This window comes from Dendrobates tinctorius, unplaced genomic scaffold, assembly GCF_039654945.1.
Source record: "Dendrobates tinctorius isolate UK_male_01 unplaced genomic scaffold, ASM3965494v1 ptg000070l, whole genome shotgun sequence".
Lineage (NCBI taxonomy): Eukaryota > Metazoa > Chordata > Amphibia > Anura > Dendrobatidae > Dendrobates > Dendrobates tinctorius.
The window spans coordinates 57389893-57410095 of NW_027361738.1; positions in this window are offsets into that span (position 1 = coordinate 57389893).

Genomic DNA, 20203 nt, shown 5'->3' on the forward strand with positions numbered 1-20203 from the left:
CCAGTCCCACAAGCTCGCTGCCTCGGAGTAATCCTTGATGCTGATCTCTCCTTCAAACCACATATTCAAACCCTTTCCACTTCCTGCCGACTTCAACTCAAAAATATTTCACGCATCCGTTCATTCCTCACCCAAGAATCTGCAAAAACCCTAGTCCATGCCCTCATCATCTCTCGCCTTGACTACTGCAACCTCATGCTCTGCGGCCTCCCCTCAAACACTCTCGCACCCCTCCAATCTATTCTAAACTCTGCTGCCCGACTAATCCACCTGTCCCCCCGCTATTCCCCAGCTTCTCCCCTCTGTCAATCCCTTCACTGGCTCCCAATTGCCCAGAGACTCCATTACAAAACCCTAACCATGACATACAAAGCCATCCACAACTTGTCTCCTCCATACATCTGTGACCTCGTCTCCCGGTACTTTCCTGCACGCAACCTCCGATCCTCACAAGATCTCCTTCTCTACTCCCCTCTTATCTCCTCTTCCCACAATCGCATACAAGATTTCTCTCGCGCATCACCCCTACTCTGGAACTCTCTACCACAACATATCAGACTCTCACCTACCATCGAAACCTTCAAAAAGAGCCTGAAGACCCACCTCTTCCGACAAGCCTATAACCTGCAGTAACCACCGATCGACCAAACCGCTGCACGACCAGCTCTACCCTCGCCTACTGTATTATCACCCATCCCTTGAAGATTGTGAACCCTCGCGGGCAGGGTCCTCTCTCCTCCTGTACCAGTTATGACTTGTATTGTTTAAGATTATTGTACTTGTTTTTATGTATACCCCCCTCACATGTAAAGCGCCATGGAATAAATGGCGCTATAACAATAAATAATAATAATAATAATAATACTGTATGTAGAACATGTGAAAGTCCTGCTATGTTCTAAGGACCTGAATCCTGCTGAGGTCTTTAAAGGGAATTTGGCACTCAACTTCTGGTTGTATGATGAATGAATTTTATTGCAGTCAAAGTAAACGGTACGGTCATAAATTGACCTTCATCAATACACAAATTGCTCCTAAGGTGTCTGTACAAAGACAAGTAAAGCATGAGGGAGATTCTCACAGAAGCAGGTCCTTGTGTGAAGCCAGTGTTAAACCCTAGAGGGTCCTGTATTAACGAAAGGTGCGTCAGTTCACTCTGGTATATACCGGATACAGAAAAGGCTTTATTAGAGGTAATACAAAAGCATTTCATATGACCCAAGGCTCTGGTCATTAATTGAATCTCATAATGTATTGTGACCAGATGAGACCTTCAGAGGAGCCGACAGGTATAAAGGACTGTCTGTGGTGGGTGGTGGCGTCGACTGCCGGTGTGGAATGCGGTGTCCAGCGGTGGACACAGTTCTCCATAAAATCAGCTAAAATGATTCAGAAACCCTCTTGTTGATCATTAAAAAGAGAGGTTGGGTGCACCCAAGCAAACTTAACGAAGAAAAGCTTCATAGCTACCATAATGTCACACAGTTTAGAGTGTGCCCCTGATGTGTTATATGCTGCACTAGTAAATTTCTGAATGGGTAATAACTAGTGATTTCCCGGGTTTTCCCAAGCATGCTCGCGTGTCCTCCAAGTATGTTGATGTGCTCGGAGATTTAGTTTCTGTCGCTGTAGCTGCATGATTTGCGGCTGCTAATCAGCCTGAATACATGTGGGGATTCCCTAACAAACAGGCATTCTACACATGTAATCAGTCTTTCCAGCAGCCGCAAATTATGCAGCTACAGCAACAGAAACTAAATCTCCGAGCACATCCAAATACTCAGAAACCACCCGAGCATGCTCGAGAAAACCCGAGCAATGAGTATACTCGCTCATCACTAGTAATAACTTAATACTGCAAGAGTTATGGTAAAAGGTAATAATAATAATATTTATTTTTATATAGCGCTAACATATTCCGCAGCGCTTTACAGTTTGCACACATTATCATCACTGTCCCCGATGGGGCTCACAATCTAAATTCCCTATCAGTATGTCTTTGAAGGTATGGAAGCTATGAACCTTCTTGAATGGCCAAGTAAAACTAAGCCTCTCATATACAAGATTATTTTGCTGGGATTTTCTGGTGAAATAGTTTATGTAATGGCAATGTGGTGCCCCTGAGGGTTCAGTCGCCACAGAGGTACTGCACCTCCTCCTGAGATGTGGTACTCCACCATTCAGGTAAGGTGTAGACACCTGACCACACTCCAACACCTGCATCCCACACAACATAGTAGTGTAGCAAAGCACCCTTTGGTGGCTCCCTGCTTGGAACACGAAGCGTGCTGGGAGGCGGGTGGAGTTTAGTTTTGTACAAAAGAGCGGCAAGGGTTTAGGATTCAGTCAGTTTGTCACAGGATGCTGATGAGGTGAGTCTGTGAGAGAAGATCCCCTGAGTGGGATGGATGAAGGAAGTGCTGCAGCCGACCTCAGTGACCTGGGTCCACTGGCACAGGAAAGGAACATAGATAGAAAGCTTGACTCTCCATAAGAAGGAAAGGATTAGCACGGAACGTGAGGAGAAGAAGAGAACTAAGGATTAGGGTTAGAGGAGAACCCTTCCCAAGTTCTAAGCGCAAGGCCGGGGTCCGGTCCCTGAGGTTGTATTGATACTAATGGTCCTGCAGCAGACATCGGAGGAATAGAAGTAGTCACCGCTTTATTCCCACACCAGACTTGGGGGCACAGCAGCAACGATAGTGAGCCAGGACTAGGTAGTAAGGAGTCCCGGAAGCAGGCTACAGCTGTCTGCCGTACAAGTAGAGTTCATAGGAACATCTGACATGAGGAACTCCAGATTAACTCAGTACTGGGAGTACTTCACTAAATGCGCTAAGAGGGAGACGTTCAGAAAAGGCACATATGTTGGCGGAGTGTTGGAAAGGAGTACTTCATCTTGCCTGGAAGTTGGCTGAGCTCCTGACCCGGAGGACACAGCACGGATGCAGGCTCTTGTGCCACAACAGACTGTGAGTAAAGCTTTGGAGCTACATGCCCTGGTGTCCTCCACTTATTCCTGCGTCAACCTGCCCGGGACTGCTACATCCCCTGCGCCCGACACTACACCATCTAAGTGTCACTTCATCTCACTGCCCTGGGACTAAAGCCCTGCCTGTGGAGGGCAATAACATCATTGCTGCACCCCACCATCTGTCCCAGAGGATCTGTCTGCAGCGTCGGCTTAACACCTTCCTTGCCGAACACCACAGGTGGCGTCACGACTCATTCATTCTAATCATTATAAGCACACTGAACTTTCCCACTCTATTACAATGGGCGCCCAGGGCCACGGGCCCGGGTCCCAGCTGCCGTGACAACTCCCATTGAAGCTCATCGGACCCGGTACCGAGTACCCCACAGCCCTGGGAGGGCAACCCAGCAACATCTCTGAACCAAAATACAGTACGTGATGAGAATTGCTACTGTTGAAATAAGAATATTCAGAATTGAGAGTCGTCAGTGGTTGACCTTTTAATGGCTAACTGAAAAGATGGTAGCAAATTGCAAGCTTTCGAGACTACTCAGGTATTTGGATCACCCCCAGGGCAAGGTGTGGGGGTCACTCGGTACCGGGCCAGTGTCTCAGGGGGACGTGTCACGGTGGCGGTGACCCGGTCCGTGTCCTTGGGTGTCCAATGTACAATAGGTGGAATGGAATAGAATTTATATGTTGGTAGTTCGTGACGTCACCTGTGGTGCTCGGCAATGAAGGTTTTAAGACGACGCTGCGGTGCAGATCCTCTGGGGCAGATGGTGAGGCGCAGCAAAGATGTAATAGCTCTCCTCAGGTAGAGCTGTAGTCCCAGGGCAGTAGTAGAATAATGGTGTAGATGGTAGATGGTGTAGTGTTAGGCACAGAGATGTAGCAGTGCTGAGTGGGTTAGCGCAGGAAGAAGGCAATGACACAGCTGAGTGCAGTTCCAATTCTTTTACTCACGTTTCTGGCACAGACAGGTGCCCGCTTCAGTGCCGCAGCCTCCAGGTCAGGGACTCATCCAACTCCCAGGCAGATGGAATTAACCCTTCCAGCACTCCCTTTCGTGTGCCTGTTCTGAACGTCTCCTTTCTAGCGCTAATCTGAAATACTTGTAGTTATGAATTGCACTCAAGTTCCTCCTTCTTGATGTTACTTGAACTCCACTCGTATGACAGGTGGCTGTAGCCTGTTTCGGGGACTCCATCAATCATGTCCCGGCTCGCACATAAGTTGCCACTGTGTCTTCGAGTCTTTGGTGGGAATAAAGTGGTCACAGCTTCTATTCCTCCGGTTTCTGCTGCAGGATCATTAGCATCGCAAACAGCCTTGGATACCGGCACCCAGCCTTGGTGCAATGAATTTAGGAAAAGGCTCTGCTCTAGCCCTCGTCCCCAGTCTCTCTCCTCCTCACGTTCCGTGCTTATCTATATTCCTTCTGAACAACTGATCTTTCTTTCTCTTTCCCTGCCAACAGCTCCAGCTCACAGGGAGCTGCTGCAACTCTGTCCTTCCCCTCCTTCCCACACGGGAACTCACTGTAGAGAGGTCCTCTCCCTGCTCCCCCCTGCGGGGAACTCTGACTAACTTCCTGTCAGCTTTCCCTTCTAGTGTTTCTAAGCTCCACCCACCACCCTTCATGAACCAAAGCAGCTGCCATAAAGAGTGCTCTGCTGTTCTAAGTTGTCTGTGCTGGATGTAGGTGCTGAAGTCTGGTCAGGTGTTACCATCTTACCTGGGGAGTGGAATACTACAACTCAGGAGGAGGTGCAGTACCTCTGTGGTGACTGAACCCTCAGGAGCTTCACACATTGACTAATACAAAATCTGAAGAATCACATATTTATGTGATTCTTCAGATGTTGTATTAGTCAACGCCTGATGAAGAGACATGAGTAGTCTTGAAAGCTTGCAATGTGTTACCATCTTTTCAGTTAGCCATTAAAAGTAGAGATGAGCAACTTTGCCTTTTTTAGGGTCGAGTCGGGTTTCATGAAACCCGACATTCTCAAGAGTCGAGTCGAACGAAATCGGCCGACTATAGGGAAAAGTCGGGAAAAGTCGTGAAACACGAAACCCAATGCAAGTCAATGGGGAGAAAAGTCGGCAGTGAGTGGAGGACTGTAAACACACCTGGCATGAATTTTAACCCTAGGAGGTGGCAAAATCTCTCTCCCACTACACTATGCTCCGCTTCTCTCATTGGCTGAAAAAAGTCACGTGCAAGCATTCGGCGAAACCCGACTTTGGCGCTTGGGTCGCCGACCGCATGGACGACTTCACACTGTGGTCCGGTTTCGTTTCGTGAACCCTACTTTGGCGAAAGTCGGCGACTTTTGAATCTGACCGACCTGTTTCGCTCAACTCTAATTAAAAGGTATCAACCACTGAGGACTCTCAAATCTGAATAGTCTTCTATCTACTGGCTAACATGGTACGAAGATATACATCTTTCCTGTACTGTTGAAATATTCAGTTAAGTTGGATTTTCAATTTCCTCCAGGAGAAAAGTGCTGCTTCTGCCTTATAAAATCAAACATGCTTGGCTTATCTGAACATGCATGTTTTCTGTTGTGTATGCTCAGCTCTAGTTTTGGAGAAAATTCTGAAGACTTATTCCAACCTACACATCCATATACCTTGTATCAAGAGCTGCACCAAACTAGACAAGTTTAAACAAGATCAAATTAATGTAATTAATTAGAATAGGAGGGTGGCATAATTTCGGTCTATATTAGCCGTTACTATAGTTCGAAAAGGCTATACATATTCAATAAAACCAGAAGAAGGTTGAATGATCTTTGTTGTAACATTATGTGAATGTTCCTTGTGACTGTTGGATGAAAATGTGTAAGAACGTCCAATTTCTTTTGAGACAATGACAATCTGCCTTTGACCTGCTAAAATGATCATTCATTGGTAAATTTCACCTAATGAATGATCGTTTTAGTTGAAATCATCTTCTTGAATAAACTTCAGACTAATGTGTATGGCTCCTCTAATCACATACACATTAGATGTAAATGGGTCATCAAACGATCATCCATCCATTGAGTGAAAAATCATCTTTTGATGGCACCAAACACATCACAGACAACATCTCCCAATAATGGATTTTTTTTCCACCAATGATGCAGCCGGTGCTAATCATTGGCCAAAAGTATCCAACATTCCTGACGAGTGAACTTTTACAAACAATCATCAGTCAATTATTAAACGAAACAAATGATCATTTCATTCAGACGATTGCTTGTTATGCTCAATACCAGTCATTTAGTTGAAGGCGTAGCTAAGGTGTATGAGCTTCTTATTTTCCTGGTCTGATAATCTCAGTCTTCCACAGTATTTACTAAACTGAGCATGTTTTTTTATTATTGACAACAATTAAAACATAAAGGCATGATCTTCAGCAAAAAGAAGCAAAAATTATTGAGAAATCCTTCTAAACCAGTCTTCTTTTTTTTTTGTATCTGCTTCTGACATCTTGTCTTTATCAAACTTCTACATGAAACATCAAATTTATTAAACTCCAGGAATTCAGTCTCATGCTTCATTTCTATTTACTTCCTCTTTACAGATCTTGGATTTTCCATGTCAACTAATAGAGATATTGTGACTTCCAGTATACAAAATGCTGACTCAGAGGGGAAGAAGATCAGATGATTGACATGCATGATATTTAGGTGACATTTATCTGGAAGATATTGTAGGATTTAATATAGTCTGTCTTATCACAGTCTCGGCGTTATAACTTCTCTATCTCCTTTGTTGTGGGATTATGTTGTGGAATGTTGTGTACATTTAATGCTACATTTCTTTTAAATATACAAGTTGCCTCTTCGAAGAGGAAAAAGACAGGGACTGCAATCCTAAAAGTCAATATGGACCCTTTAAAGGGGTCTGTCACGTGACTTAGGATATACAGCCAAACCAGAAGCTATATTTGTAGACATGTGTTTTGTTTTCTTTGCCCCTAATCAGTGCAAAGCAAAGGAACTGGTTGGCTGCGTGAGATGCTTCTGACAACAGATACAAGGGGTAAAGTTTCTCCTTATGGAGGATGGCAAGTTGAAATTGTTTTTTGCCCCCAAGTGATCATCAATGTTAGCTGTCCTGTTCTCTCCATAATGCATAAATTGAAGGAAATGTGATTTAAGGTGTGACAGGGTCACTGGCACGATATGTGAGGGGAGATGTTATGATTGAGTCACCGTAGGAGGCAAAGAACAGAAATGCTAGCTAAGTCCAGAAAACCAGAGAAGTTGGCAGCTATCGGATTGCAGACCCCTGAACCTATCAACACAACTAGCAGTAGCCGTGGGGGGTTCCTACGATGCCCTAGACCCCTCGATCACAGCCGGAGAATTAAATAGGCCTAAAGAAAGAAAGGGGAAATCTAAACTGCCCCAGAGCAGACCCCAAAGCAATAGGCAGCCCCCAACATATAATGACGGTGAAGCAAGATGAAAATACTAACACAGACAGAAAGATAGACAGAGCAAAGAGGGGCCCAGGCTAACTAGATAGAAAAGGACAGGAAGGCTGCTGTCTGCAATCCGTAAAAAACCCTATGAAAATAAGAGAGAAACAGACTGACAGTGAAAAAGGCCCTGAAGACGCTAGGCTTCAAAAAAGCTATGTCAGTACTCAGGAATATACTGAAGACAGAGCTACAGGCAAAAGGAGATTCAGCTCACCCCAGCAGGGAATGGCAGAATACTGAAAAGCAAGGAAAACAAAAAACAAAACTAAAAGCTAAAAGGCAAAACAGAAAACTTAGCTTGAGAGGAGCAGGAATCAGACTAGTGTCCTAGAAGTCCACAGAGAAATCACCCGCAGGGCAGAAGGGCGTCGGCAGCCTTATATCCAGTCCGTGACTCCACTCAGCCAGTCATCCTCATTAGACTCAGGTGCCTGATAATCAGGCTCATTACCTTCCTTTACCAGAATAGGGAGTTCACCAGACCCCAGTGACGAAGGGGAAAATGAACTCACAACAGTACCTCCCCCTTGAGGAGGGGTCACCGAACCCTCAACCACACCACGAGAGTGATCAGGGTGAGCCCGATGAAATGCACGCACCAATCTTTTGGCATGAATATCAGAGGCAGAGACCCAGGAATTATCCTCCTGACCATAACCTTTCCACTTAACCAAATACTGGAGTCTCCGTCTAGCCAGACAGGAATCCAGCAGTTTCTCTACCTCATATTCCATGTTACCTTCAACCAATACAGGGTCTGGAGGTTCCACCCCAGGAACAACTGGTTCAACAAACCTCTTCAACAAGGACTTATGGAACACATTATGGATTTTAAATGTGACAGGAAGAGCCAACCGAAAAGAGACCGGATTAATAATCTCCAAAATCTTGTAAGGTCCAATAAATCTAGGCTTAAACTTAGAAGAAGCCACCTTCATAGCAATATTTTTTGATGATAACCAGACCATATCACCAATCTTAAACTGGGGACCAATGGTCCTATGTCGATTGGAAAACCGCTGGGCCTTTTCCTGGGAGAGAGATAACTTATCCACCACTTGGTCCCAGATCTGGTGCATTCTCTCCACCACAGTGTCAACACCTGGGCAAGCAGAAGGCTCCACCTGCCCTGAAGAAAATCGAGGATGAAACCCAAAGTTACAAAAAAAGGTGACATCAAAGTGGCAGAACTAGCTCTATTATTTAAAGCAAATTCGGCCAAGGGCAAAAATGAAACCCAATCATCCTGATCAGCGGAAATAAAACATCTCAAATACAACTCCAAGGTCTGATTTGTTCTCTCTGTCTGCCCATTGGTCTGAGGGTGAAAAGCAGAGGAGAAGGACAACTGAATTCCCAGCTTGGAACAGAAAGTCCTCCAAAATCTAGACACAAACTGAACTCCTCTGTCAGATACAATGTTCTCAGGAATCCCGTGTAAGCGAACCACCTGTTGCAAAAACAGGGGCACCAACTCAGAGGAAGATGGCAACTTAGGGAGTGGTACAAGATGAACCATCTTAGAGAACCTATCACAAATCACCCAAATAACAGTCATTCTTTGAGAGACCTGCATATCAGAGATGAAATCCATTGAAATATGGGTCCATGGCCTCCTGGGGACCGGCAAAGGCAACAACAACCCACTAGAGCGAGAACAAGATTTAGACCGGGAGCAAGTCCCACAGGACTGCACAAAATTCCTGACATCATGAGACAAGGTGGGCCACCAAAAAGAGCAACTCACCAGATCTCTAGTACCAAAAATACCTGGATGACCAGCCAATGCAGAGCAATGAACTTCAGACATCACTCTCTTCTTCCACTGGTCAGGAACATACAACTTTCCACTGGGACAACGCTCAGGTTTGTCCTCCTGGAACTCTTGCAGAGCAAGTCTCAAATCGGGAGAGATGGCAGAAAGAACTACCCCTTCGTCTAAGATGGTAGCAGGCCTGGTCACCACAGGAGAATCAGCAAAGAAACTCCTAGAGAGGGCGTCTGCCTTGACATTCTTAGTTCCAGGAAGAAAAGAGACCACAAAATCAAAACGTGTAAAAAACAAGGCCCACCTAGCCTGTCTAGGGTTCAAGCGTTTAGCCGGCTCTAGGTAAATCAAATTCTTGTGGTCAGTGAGGACCACAACTTGATGTTTAGCTCCCTCCAACCAATGTCTCCACTCCTCAAATGCCCATTTCATGGCCAACAGTTCCCGATTCCCCACATCATAGTTACGTTCAGATGAAGAGAACTTTCGGGAAAAGAAAGCACAGGGATTCATTTTAGATGTCACAGGATCCTTTTGGGACAACAGCTCCTGCACCAATCTCAGAAGCATCCACCTCTACCTGGAACGGGAGTGAGACATCAGGTTGCCGCAAAACCGGGGTGGAGGCAAATCTTCTCTTCAGCTCCTGAAAGGAAGCAACAGCCTCAGGAGACCAATTCAACACATCAGCACCCTTCTTAGTCAGATCAGTCAATGGCTTGGCAATGCTAGAAAATTTTGCTATAAATTTCCGATAAAAATTAGCAAAACCCAAAAACTTCTGGAGGGCCTTCAAAGAAGTGGGCTGAACCCAATCATAAATGGCCTGTACCTTGGCCGGGTCCATTTCAATAATTGACGGAGACAAAATAAATCCCAAAAATGAAATCCTCTGTACTCCAAAAAGGCATTTCGATCCTTTGACATACAGGGAATTCTCCCTCAAGATCCGGAACACAGTCCGAATATGTTCCACATGAGAATCCCAAGCCTTGGAGAAGATCAAAATATCATCCAGATAGATAATCAAAAATTTATCGACAAAGTCTCGAAAAATATCGTTCATGAAGCACTGGAAGACAGAAGGGGCATTAGTGAGCCCAAAAGGCATCACCAGGTACTCAAAATGTCCCTCCGGAGTATTAAACGCCGTCTTCCATTCATCCCCCTGCTTAATGCGGATAAAATTATACGCCCCCCTGAGGTCAAGCTTGGTAAACCAGCAAGCACCTCTAACTCTAGAGAATAGATCCGAAATCAGGGGTAACGGATACTGATATTTAATAGTAATTTTATTGAGGGCACGATAATCAATACAAGGCCTTAAAGAACCATCCTTTTTGGCCACAAAAAAAAACCCGGCACCTAAGGGTGAAGAGGATGGTCTAATATGACCCTTCTCCAACGCCTCCTTAATATAGGACCGCATAGCCTCGTGCTCGGGTACAGATAAATTGAAGAACCGACCCTTGGGAAATTTACACCCCGGGCTTAGTTCAATTGCACAGTCATAACTCCTATGAGGAGGCAAGGACGCAGACTCATTCTCACTAAATACAACATAAAAGTCCGCCAAATAGTCAGGAACATCATGCGACTGAGGAGAGGTGGAAAAAAACGGAGCCTCACTAAAGGCACACCGACAACCCCAACTCACCACAGACACAGATTTCCAATCCAAAACTGGATTATGAATTTGCAACCAGGGAAACCCCAGAACAACGGCATCATGCAGACCATGCAATACCAAAAATCTGCAATTTTCTTGATGGTCTGGGGCGACCCGCATGACCACCTGGGTCCAAAACTGAGGTTTATTTTTAGCCAAAGGAGTAGCATCAATCCCCCTCAAAGGGATAGGCATCCGCAGAGGTGTCATCGGAAATCCACAACGTTTAGCAAAATCCAAGTCCATTAGGTTTAGCGCTGCTCCAGAATCCACAAAAGCCTTGGCGGAAAATGTGGACAGGGAGCAGATCAGAGTAATTGCCAGAAGAAACTTAGGTTGAACACCACCAACAGAAAACGTGTGTGCAAAGCGTTTCTCTCGTTTAGGACAAACAGAAATAATATGCGAGGCATCTCCACAGAAAAAACACAGCTTATTACGCCTTCTGAACTCCTGACGTTGCACCTTAGACAAAACTCTATCACATTGCATAGGTTCAGACGTCTGTTCAACCGGTGGCAACACCTCTCGTGCAATCCTGCGTTCACGTAAACGCCGATCAACCTGAATGGCTAATGACATAGAATCGTCCAGACCAGAGGGAACAGGAAATCCCACCATAGTATCTTTTACGGCTTCTGACAAACCCTTCCAAAAGAGAGCAGCCAAGGCATTATCATTCCAGGTAGTAAGGACCGCCCACTTTCGGAACTTTTGACAGTACAACTCTGCAGAATCTCGACCCTGGTTCAATGCCAACAGGGTCTTTTCAGCCTGATCAATAGCATTAGGTTCGTCATACAACAACCCCAAAGCTTGAAAGAATGCGTTCACATTTGTCAGAATAGGATCATCTGGTTTCAAAGAAAACGCCCAATCCTGGGGATTGCCACGCAGCAAAGAGATGACAATTTTAACCTGCTGCGCGGAGCTCCCTGACGAGTTAGGCTTCAAGGCAAAAAATAATTTACAATTATTTTTGAAACTCAAAAATTTAGATCGATCCCCAAAAAATACATCAGGTGTAGGGATCTTTGGTTCAACAGTATGCGAACGAGCAAGGTAGGCAGAAATTCCCCGCACTTCCGCAGCGAGCTGCTCCACACGATCAGACAATTGCTTTATCTCCATTGAGAGAAAAAAAATTCCCCCTACGGCCTCATAGATATAGAGGAAAGAATATACACACACCTTTTTTTTTTTTTTTTTTTAACACAATTCTTTCCTGCTGTTGAGTACCCTAGGATCTGCGGTATGGCGGGTGATTCTGTTATGATTGAGTCACCGTAGGAGGCAAAAAACAGAAATGCTAGCTAAGTCCAGAAAACCAGAGAAGTTGGCAGCTATCGGATTGCAGACCCCTGAACCTATCAACACAACTAGCAGTAGCCGTGGGGGGTTCCTACGATGCCCTAGACCCCTCGATCACAGCCGGAGAATTAAATAGGCCTAAAGAAAGAAAGGGGAAATCTAAACTGCCCCAGAGCAGACCCCAAAGCAATAGGCAGCCCCCAACATATAATGACGGTGAAGCAAGATGAAAATACTAACACAGACAGAAAGATAGACAGAGCAAAGAGGGGCCCAGGCTAACTAGATAGAAAAGGACAGGAAGGCTGCTGTCTGCAATCCGTGAAAAACCGTATGAAAATAAGAGCCAACAGACTGACAGTGAAAAAGGCCCTGAAGACGCTAGGCTTCAAAAAAGCTATGTCAGTACTCAGGAATATACTGAAGACAGAGCTACAGGCAAAAGGAGATTCAGCTCACCCCAGCAGGGAATGGCAGAATACTGAAAAGCAAGGAAAACAAAAAACAAAACCAAAAGCTAACAGGCAAAACAGTAAACTTAGCTTGAGAGGAGCAGGAATCAGACTGGTGTCCTAGAAGTCCACAGAGAAATCACCCGCAGGGCAGAAGGGCGTCGGCAGCCTTATATCCAGTCCGTGACTCCACTCAGCCAGTCATCCTCATTAGACTCAGGTGCCTGATAATCAGGCTCATTACCTTCCTTTACCAGAATAGGGAGTTCACCAGACCCCAGTGACGAAGGGGAAAATGATCTCACAACAGGGAGATATGTGTCACGGAAACTGCTTTCCTCTGTGATCTAGAAACCCATAAGATTCTTTTCAGCATGATATGTGCTGAAGGAGTTAATCGGCCATGTTATGGGCAGGTTTTTAGGTGAGTAGGTAAGAGATGGGCGGGACGCCTACTCACCATATCTACACCTCAGGGGTGTGGCTGGGGAAATAAATATCCAGCCAGCTTTTTTCCTTGGTCTGTGTTGTGTAGAGGCAAGAAAGCCCTAGGCTGATGATCCTGTGAGAGCTGCCACGTGTTGTCACAGGAGTGCTGGGCAGGACTGTTTATGAACTTTTTTTTTCCTTTTGAGCCATAAAGGCTGTTTTTCTGTTACCATTTTGGGGTTTATGATACAATTAACCACCAAGAAACTTTAACCCATGTGTGCCTGTGTCTACCTTGGGGATCAGCTAAGTGAGCCAACCTGCCACAAGTGGTGTTTTGGATGCTGGCAGACTTTCCAGGAACACGTGAAGCAGCGGTAGACAAATCGTATGTCCTGGGTTAAGGCAGCTATGGAAATGGAACAGCAGTCAGACAAAATGGTCAAGCTACTCAAGCACCTGATCCTGAGCCAGCAGCAACAGCACCATGTACAGCAAGAGACAAATAAGCTCCTAATGCAACAGATTCAGCAACAGCAAAGGCAGATGGAACTCCTGATGGGAGCAGTCCCCAGCAGAGAAACCACCCCTCCACCATGTGAAGGTGATTACTTCTGCGTCCGGAAAGCGGTAAGACGAGCCATGCAAAAGATGACCCCAGGGGATAACATAGAGGCATATTTGACTATTTTTGAATGGCTTGCAGGGCAGGAGAGGCTGCCCCCGGAGTAGTGGGCGGAGGTGCTGGCTCCCTATCTGACAGGTGAACTCTAAAAAGCCTATTTTGATTTGGCCTTGCAGGATGCCCGGGAATATGCCAAATTGAAAAAGGAGATATTGGCATGCTCAGAGGTCACTATGTCTGTCAGGGCCCAAAAGGTTAATCACTGGGCGTATTGTGGTGACAAACCTCCCTGCTCACAAATGTTTGACTTGTAGCATTTGGTCCAGAAATGTTTGCAGCCAGTGTCCTCCACTCCAGCCCAGAAGGTCAAGCAGGTCGTCATGGACAGATTTATTCACTCTCTCTAGGCCGATGCAGACCTGGGCTGCCCAAGTAGACCTCCGGAATGCGGATAACCTAGTGGGCCTTGCATACTAGCCACACCATATGACTAATAAAATCCACTTAATTCACAAAAAGACCTTTTGGAGTATTGCCTGTATTGGAATATGTTTGGTGCAACAATTCCATTCCTGTCTATGAGTGTTTAGTTGCTAGATTTGTATGCTGTTCATAAAGATAGAACAAAAAAACTCCCAGAGACTCACACAGGGAGAGCATGGGACTGTATTTCCTGTTTTTACTGTGTCTGTGGATGAGAGAAGCAGCCTGCTGCAGATGCTGCACAGATAGAGACACGCAAATTATTTATTCCTGATCTATTAAGCTTATCATATATTGTTCCTGAATAAAGAAGCTCTGTTGGCACACACTTGGAAAGTATCCTGAATAATCCACTGCCAACAGCCTGCCTTTTCTATTGCTAGACTGTCAAATAGATGCGAGATAGATAATAGATAGATGATAGACAATATATAGATAGAAGACATGAATTACATTACATGAATGTCTACATAACAAAAATCATGATATTCAGCAGATTTAACACCTCCCTGTAACCCACTCACAAAACTTTTATACAGTGTCTGTAGCTGCAAAACAAATGAAGCGCAATGAGCTTTTTACTTATCACGATGAAAAAAAAAAAAAAATAGAAAAGGAAACATCATTTTTCCATCTGATAAAAGTTGAATTAAACCGATAAAGCTTATTTGTACTTGCATTGCTAAAATATCCCAGCATTCAAGCAAGACTATAATTCACTCTTCGCTTTTTGGCCTCTTCTGTCACAATTTTTAAGCTTTGCTTTGATGGATTAGTGCTTTTCAGCACTATCATCCAAATTATTGCCTTGGTATATGTCATTATATATTATTCATCTTTTAATGCTTTATTTGGCTCCCCCAGTAATTGTTCCAAGCGCTTATTCTGCAAGCCCTTGCGCTATTTGCATAGCTGATGCAGCAAATGCAGAACTGAGTTCTATGAAACCATTACCTTTATTTCCAATGCCGGCGGATCCTTTGAGGACAGGGCGGATAATAACAGATTTCTACAAATTTGTCAGGACAACAGACTTCCCCCTCCCCCACTCATCCTTTTATAATGGCAAAGATTACTAGGTGTCTAATCGACTAGTCTGTTTTTACTGTTTACAGAAAAATCTGTAACTGTGTGCATAGAATTGAAGTCAAACTAGTTTGACACAATGAAAAAGACAAAAAGTTGTTAAGAAAACTCTTTAAAAGTGCACCCAATCTACAAATACAAAGTACATCATTTTGCCCTCCCTCTTTGTGAGTCTTTAGATTTTTTTGCAAGTTCCTAAATACAGGGACTAATTTATTTCTGATCACTTCTATTTTTGGCCAACAGATAACAGAGGGGCAGAATTTAACCAAAGGGCGGGGACTGAATTTTTAGTCTCCTATCGCATACAGATCAGTGGGGGGAGGCTCCTGCTGCAGCCAGTTCTCTCCATGTAAGCAAAGAATAGACCAAAGAAATATCCACACACATTTCCAAAATGTAAAGGGACTTTAAATCATGTAAATCAGTATCCCCATCATAACCAAAAAAAAAAAAAAAATTATCAATGGGTGTTTTTAAACATATATCAACAAAAAGCGGATAACCAGTATCCAAATGACATATTAAATTAGAAAATGGTAGCACACCAAATATGAAATAGGAATAGCAAAATCCCTTTAGTAATACACTTCACAATGGCCTTCATAAGGCATATCAAATATGAAATAAGTGAAATATGAATAGCATAATGGCTTGTATACTATTTTTCTGACTGAGCACTCCGCCCTTCATCAAGTGGTGATTTTAATCGCATTCAATCACATGTTTGGTTCCTATCGTCCTATATATACAGTGGGGCAAAAAAGTATTTACTCAGTCAGCAATAGTGCAAGTTCCACCACTTAAAAAGATGAGAGGCGTCTGTAATTTACATCATAGGTAGACCTCAACTATGGGAGACAAACTGAGAAAAAAAAATCCAGAAAATCACATTATCTGTTTTTTTTTCATTTTATTTGCATATTATGGTGGAAAATAAGTATTTGGTCAGAAACAAAATTTCATCTCAATACTTTGTGATATATCCTTTGTTGGCAATGACAGAGGTCAAACGTTTTCTGTAAGTCTTCACAAGGTTGCCACACACTGTTGTTGGTATGTTGGCCCATTCCTCCATGCAGATCTCCTCTAGAGCAGTGATGTTTTTGGCTTTTCACTTGGCAACACGGACTTTCAACTCCCTCCAAAGGTTTTCTATAGGGTTGAGATCTGGAGACTGGCTAGGCCACTCCAGGACCTTGAAATGCTTCTTACGAAGCCACTCCTTCGTTGCCCTGGCGGTGTGCTTTGGATCATTGTCATGTTGAAAGACCCAGCCACGTTTCATCTTCAATGCCCTTGCTGATGGAAGGAGGTTTGCACTCAAAATCTCACGATACATGGCCCCATTCATTCTTTCATGTACCCAGATCAGTCGTCCTGGCCCCTTTGCAGAGAAACAGCCCCAAAGCATGATGTTTCCACCACCATGCTTTACAGTAGGTATGGTGTTTGATGGATGCAACTCAGTATTCTTTTTCCTCCAAACACGACAAGTTGTGTTTCTACCAAACAGTTCCAGTTTGGTTTCATCAGACCATAGGACATTCTCCCAAAACTCCTCTGGATCATCCAAATGCTCTCTAGCAAACTTCAGACGGGCCCGGACATGTACAGGCTTAAGCAGTGGGACACGTCTGGCACTGCAGGATCTGAGTCCATGGTGGCGTAGTGTGTTACTTATGGTAGGCCTTGTTACATTGGTCCCAGCTCTCTGCAGTTCATTCACTAGGTCCCCGAGTGTGGTTCTGGGATTTTTGCTCACCGTTCTTGTGATCATTCTGACCCCACGGGGTGGGATTTTGCGTGGAGCACCAGATCGAGGGAGATTATCAGTGGTCTTGTATGTCTTCCATTTTCTAATTATTGCTCCCACAGTTGATTTCTTCACTCCAAGCTGGTTGGCTATTGCAGATTCAGTCTTCCCAGCCTGGTGCAGGGCTACAATTTTGTTTCTGGTGTCCTTTGACAGCTCTTTGGTCTTCACCATAGTGGAGTTTGGAGTCAGACTGTTTGAGGGTGTGCACAGGTGTCTTTTTATACTGATAACAAGTTTAAACAGGTGCCATTACTACAGGTAATGAGTGGAGGAAAGAGGAGACTCTTAAAGAAGAAGTTACAGGTCTGTGAGAGCCAGAAATCTTGTTTGCTTGTTTCTGACCAAATACTTATTTTCCACCATAATATGCAAATAAAATGAAAAAAAACAGACAATGTGATTTTCTGGATTTTTTTTTCTCAGTTTGTCTCCCATAGTTGAGGTCTACCTATGATGTAAATTACAGACGCCTCTCATCTTTTTAAGTGGTGGAACTTGCACTATTGCTGACTGACTAAATACTTTTTTGCCCCACTGTACAGGCTTTATCATGTTACTAGCCAGAGGTCAGTTCACACCAGGCAGTCAGTATAGGGACCCATTCAATCTGAGATCACCTTGTCGCTGGTGAATGGGCTCACATCTTTTGGCCAAATTTTGTGCTAAGTATCTCATATGTTTTTCTAGATTACAAAAGCCATTATGCTATTCATATTTCACTTATTTCATGTTTGATATGCCTTATGAAGGCCATTGTGAAGTGTATTACTAAAGCCATTTTGCTATTCCTATTTCATATTTGGTGTGCTACCATTTTCTAATTTAATATGTAAGTTGCCTTTTGGTATGCACCTATTCAGACTAGTTCTAGATGTGCCGTCAGTTTTTTCTATAACCAGTATCCAAATGACACCACTTCGGAAGGCAATAATAAAATAAGTAGATTTTTTATTTATACAGAATATATTAAAAATAGAAGACATGAATCAAGATATATCCATGAAACATGAGTGAGGTATCAAAAGATAGAGGAAATAATCAAGTCCACATAAGGCTGGTTTCACATTAGCGTTTTTAGTGCAACGCATCATGCGCGTCCATGCGCATGCGTCATGTGCACCTATGTTTAACATGGCGGGCGCATGGTCTAGCTTTTGCACGCATTCGTATACGTTTTCGTGTGCATGCATTTTTTTAAGGTGTGCGCCTAGGCGCGCCAGACGCAACCTGTTGCATTTTTGGGTCTGTCCAAAGGTGTCAAAAAAGCGCATGCGCACACTTGTGCACGGAATGTGACAAAATAACGCATTACACTCTATGGGAATGCAGGCGTGCGCATGGACATGCGCACGCCTGCGTTACAAAACGCATGTGTTTTAAGAGTTAACATGGCTAAAAACTGGTTAAAACGCATGCACCAAAAACTGCAAACGCATGCAAAACGCATGATGCGTTTTTTTGCATGCGTTTATATTGCGCATGAAACCCTGCGCAAAAAGGCGCAAATGTGAAACTAGCCTAAGTGGTGAAGCATTTAGAAATACCCTGGTTTAGGGAGAGAGGGAACAAAAGACAAGTGCAGCGCTTCCTCTCACCATGCATTTCTGACTGATTGAAGGTGAACATAACCACAACTAAAAGACTAAAAGAATTTTTTTTACTGTTGGTAAAAACGTATTATGCTCAAAGAAAGCACATCCGTGAAACGCTCGTCGGGGCATTTGTGGTTGTCATGGACGGGCGGCTTACAGCAGCCTGGGTAAGATACACTTTGCATTTCATTGTCATTACATTAGGATAATTATACCTTGTGCATTTGAATTCTAATTAATATTTTTCTGGCCATATGAATTTTCTTGCATGGTTATCATCATACACCTGCAGCCTGATATCTGTCTGCTTCACCACTTATGTGGCCTTGATTATTTCCTCTATCTTTTGATACCTCACACATGTTTCATTGATATATCTTGATTCATATCTTCTATTTTTAATATATATTCTGTATAAATAAAAAATCTACTTATTTTATTATTGCCTTCTGAAGTGGTGTCATTTGGATACTGGCTATCCGCTTTTTGCTGATAAAGAATAGACTTGGTTGATCTGTGGGGACACAGACAAGAATTCTTTGTACATTACTATTTTTAATTGCAAAACCAAAGAGACTGAAAGGAGAGGAGGAAATTAAGTGTGGAATTGCTGTTTCTTTTATTTATATTTATAATGTTGAGTGTTTCTCTAAGAAGTTAAAGCAGGAATGAACTGTAAAACAGTGGAAAAAACACAGTCGACCACAAGCCTAAACCATTAAGGGAACTAAAGACAGATCTGAAACAATGTGACCTAAAAACCATCTGCTACACAGAAAGAAAGAAATAAGCCAACATTTATGTAAATAAAACCCATACAAATAAAACTTAAAGAGCGTGTCTTGTAAAATAAAAAATGCTAAAAATTCTGTATAGCTATTTCATGTCTTTTTTGTAGATGCAGCATGAAACGTTTTTGGCTCTAGGTTTTTTCTTCTGGGGCTACAATGATACATTCATTCTGCATCATATTGCTTCACAGGTTGCACCAGTGGTATGTCCGCCCCTGTGCCCCAACTCTTAAAACTAAAGCTAGGGTGTGTTGAACTTAAAAATTCCTGATCCTTTTGTTCTTGCTATAGTTAAAGAGTTTTTGTGGCACCCCTGAAGCTCAGTCGCCACAGAGGTACTGCGCCTTCTCCTAAGGTGTGGTGCCCCACCATCCTGGTAAGTTGAGAGCTCCTCTCCGCACTCCAACACCTGCATCCCACACACAGGATAGTTCAGCACTGATCACATTGCGGCCCATGCTTAGAGGGTAGCAGAGCACCTTTTGTGGTCCCTTGCTTCGTAACACGAGATGTGCTGGGAGGTGGGTGGAGTTGAGATTCATATAAAAGATTGGGAAGGTTTAGAATTAGGAGTTCAGTCTGACAGAAGGTCGGCAGAGTAGGAAGCCACTCAATGAGGAGGGGGGGATCCCTGGAAGAAGGGATAGAGGAAGGAGTGCTGCAGCTGTAAAGCTTTGAAACTGCAAGCTCTGGTGTCCTCCATTCATTCGTCGCTAAC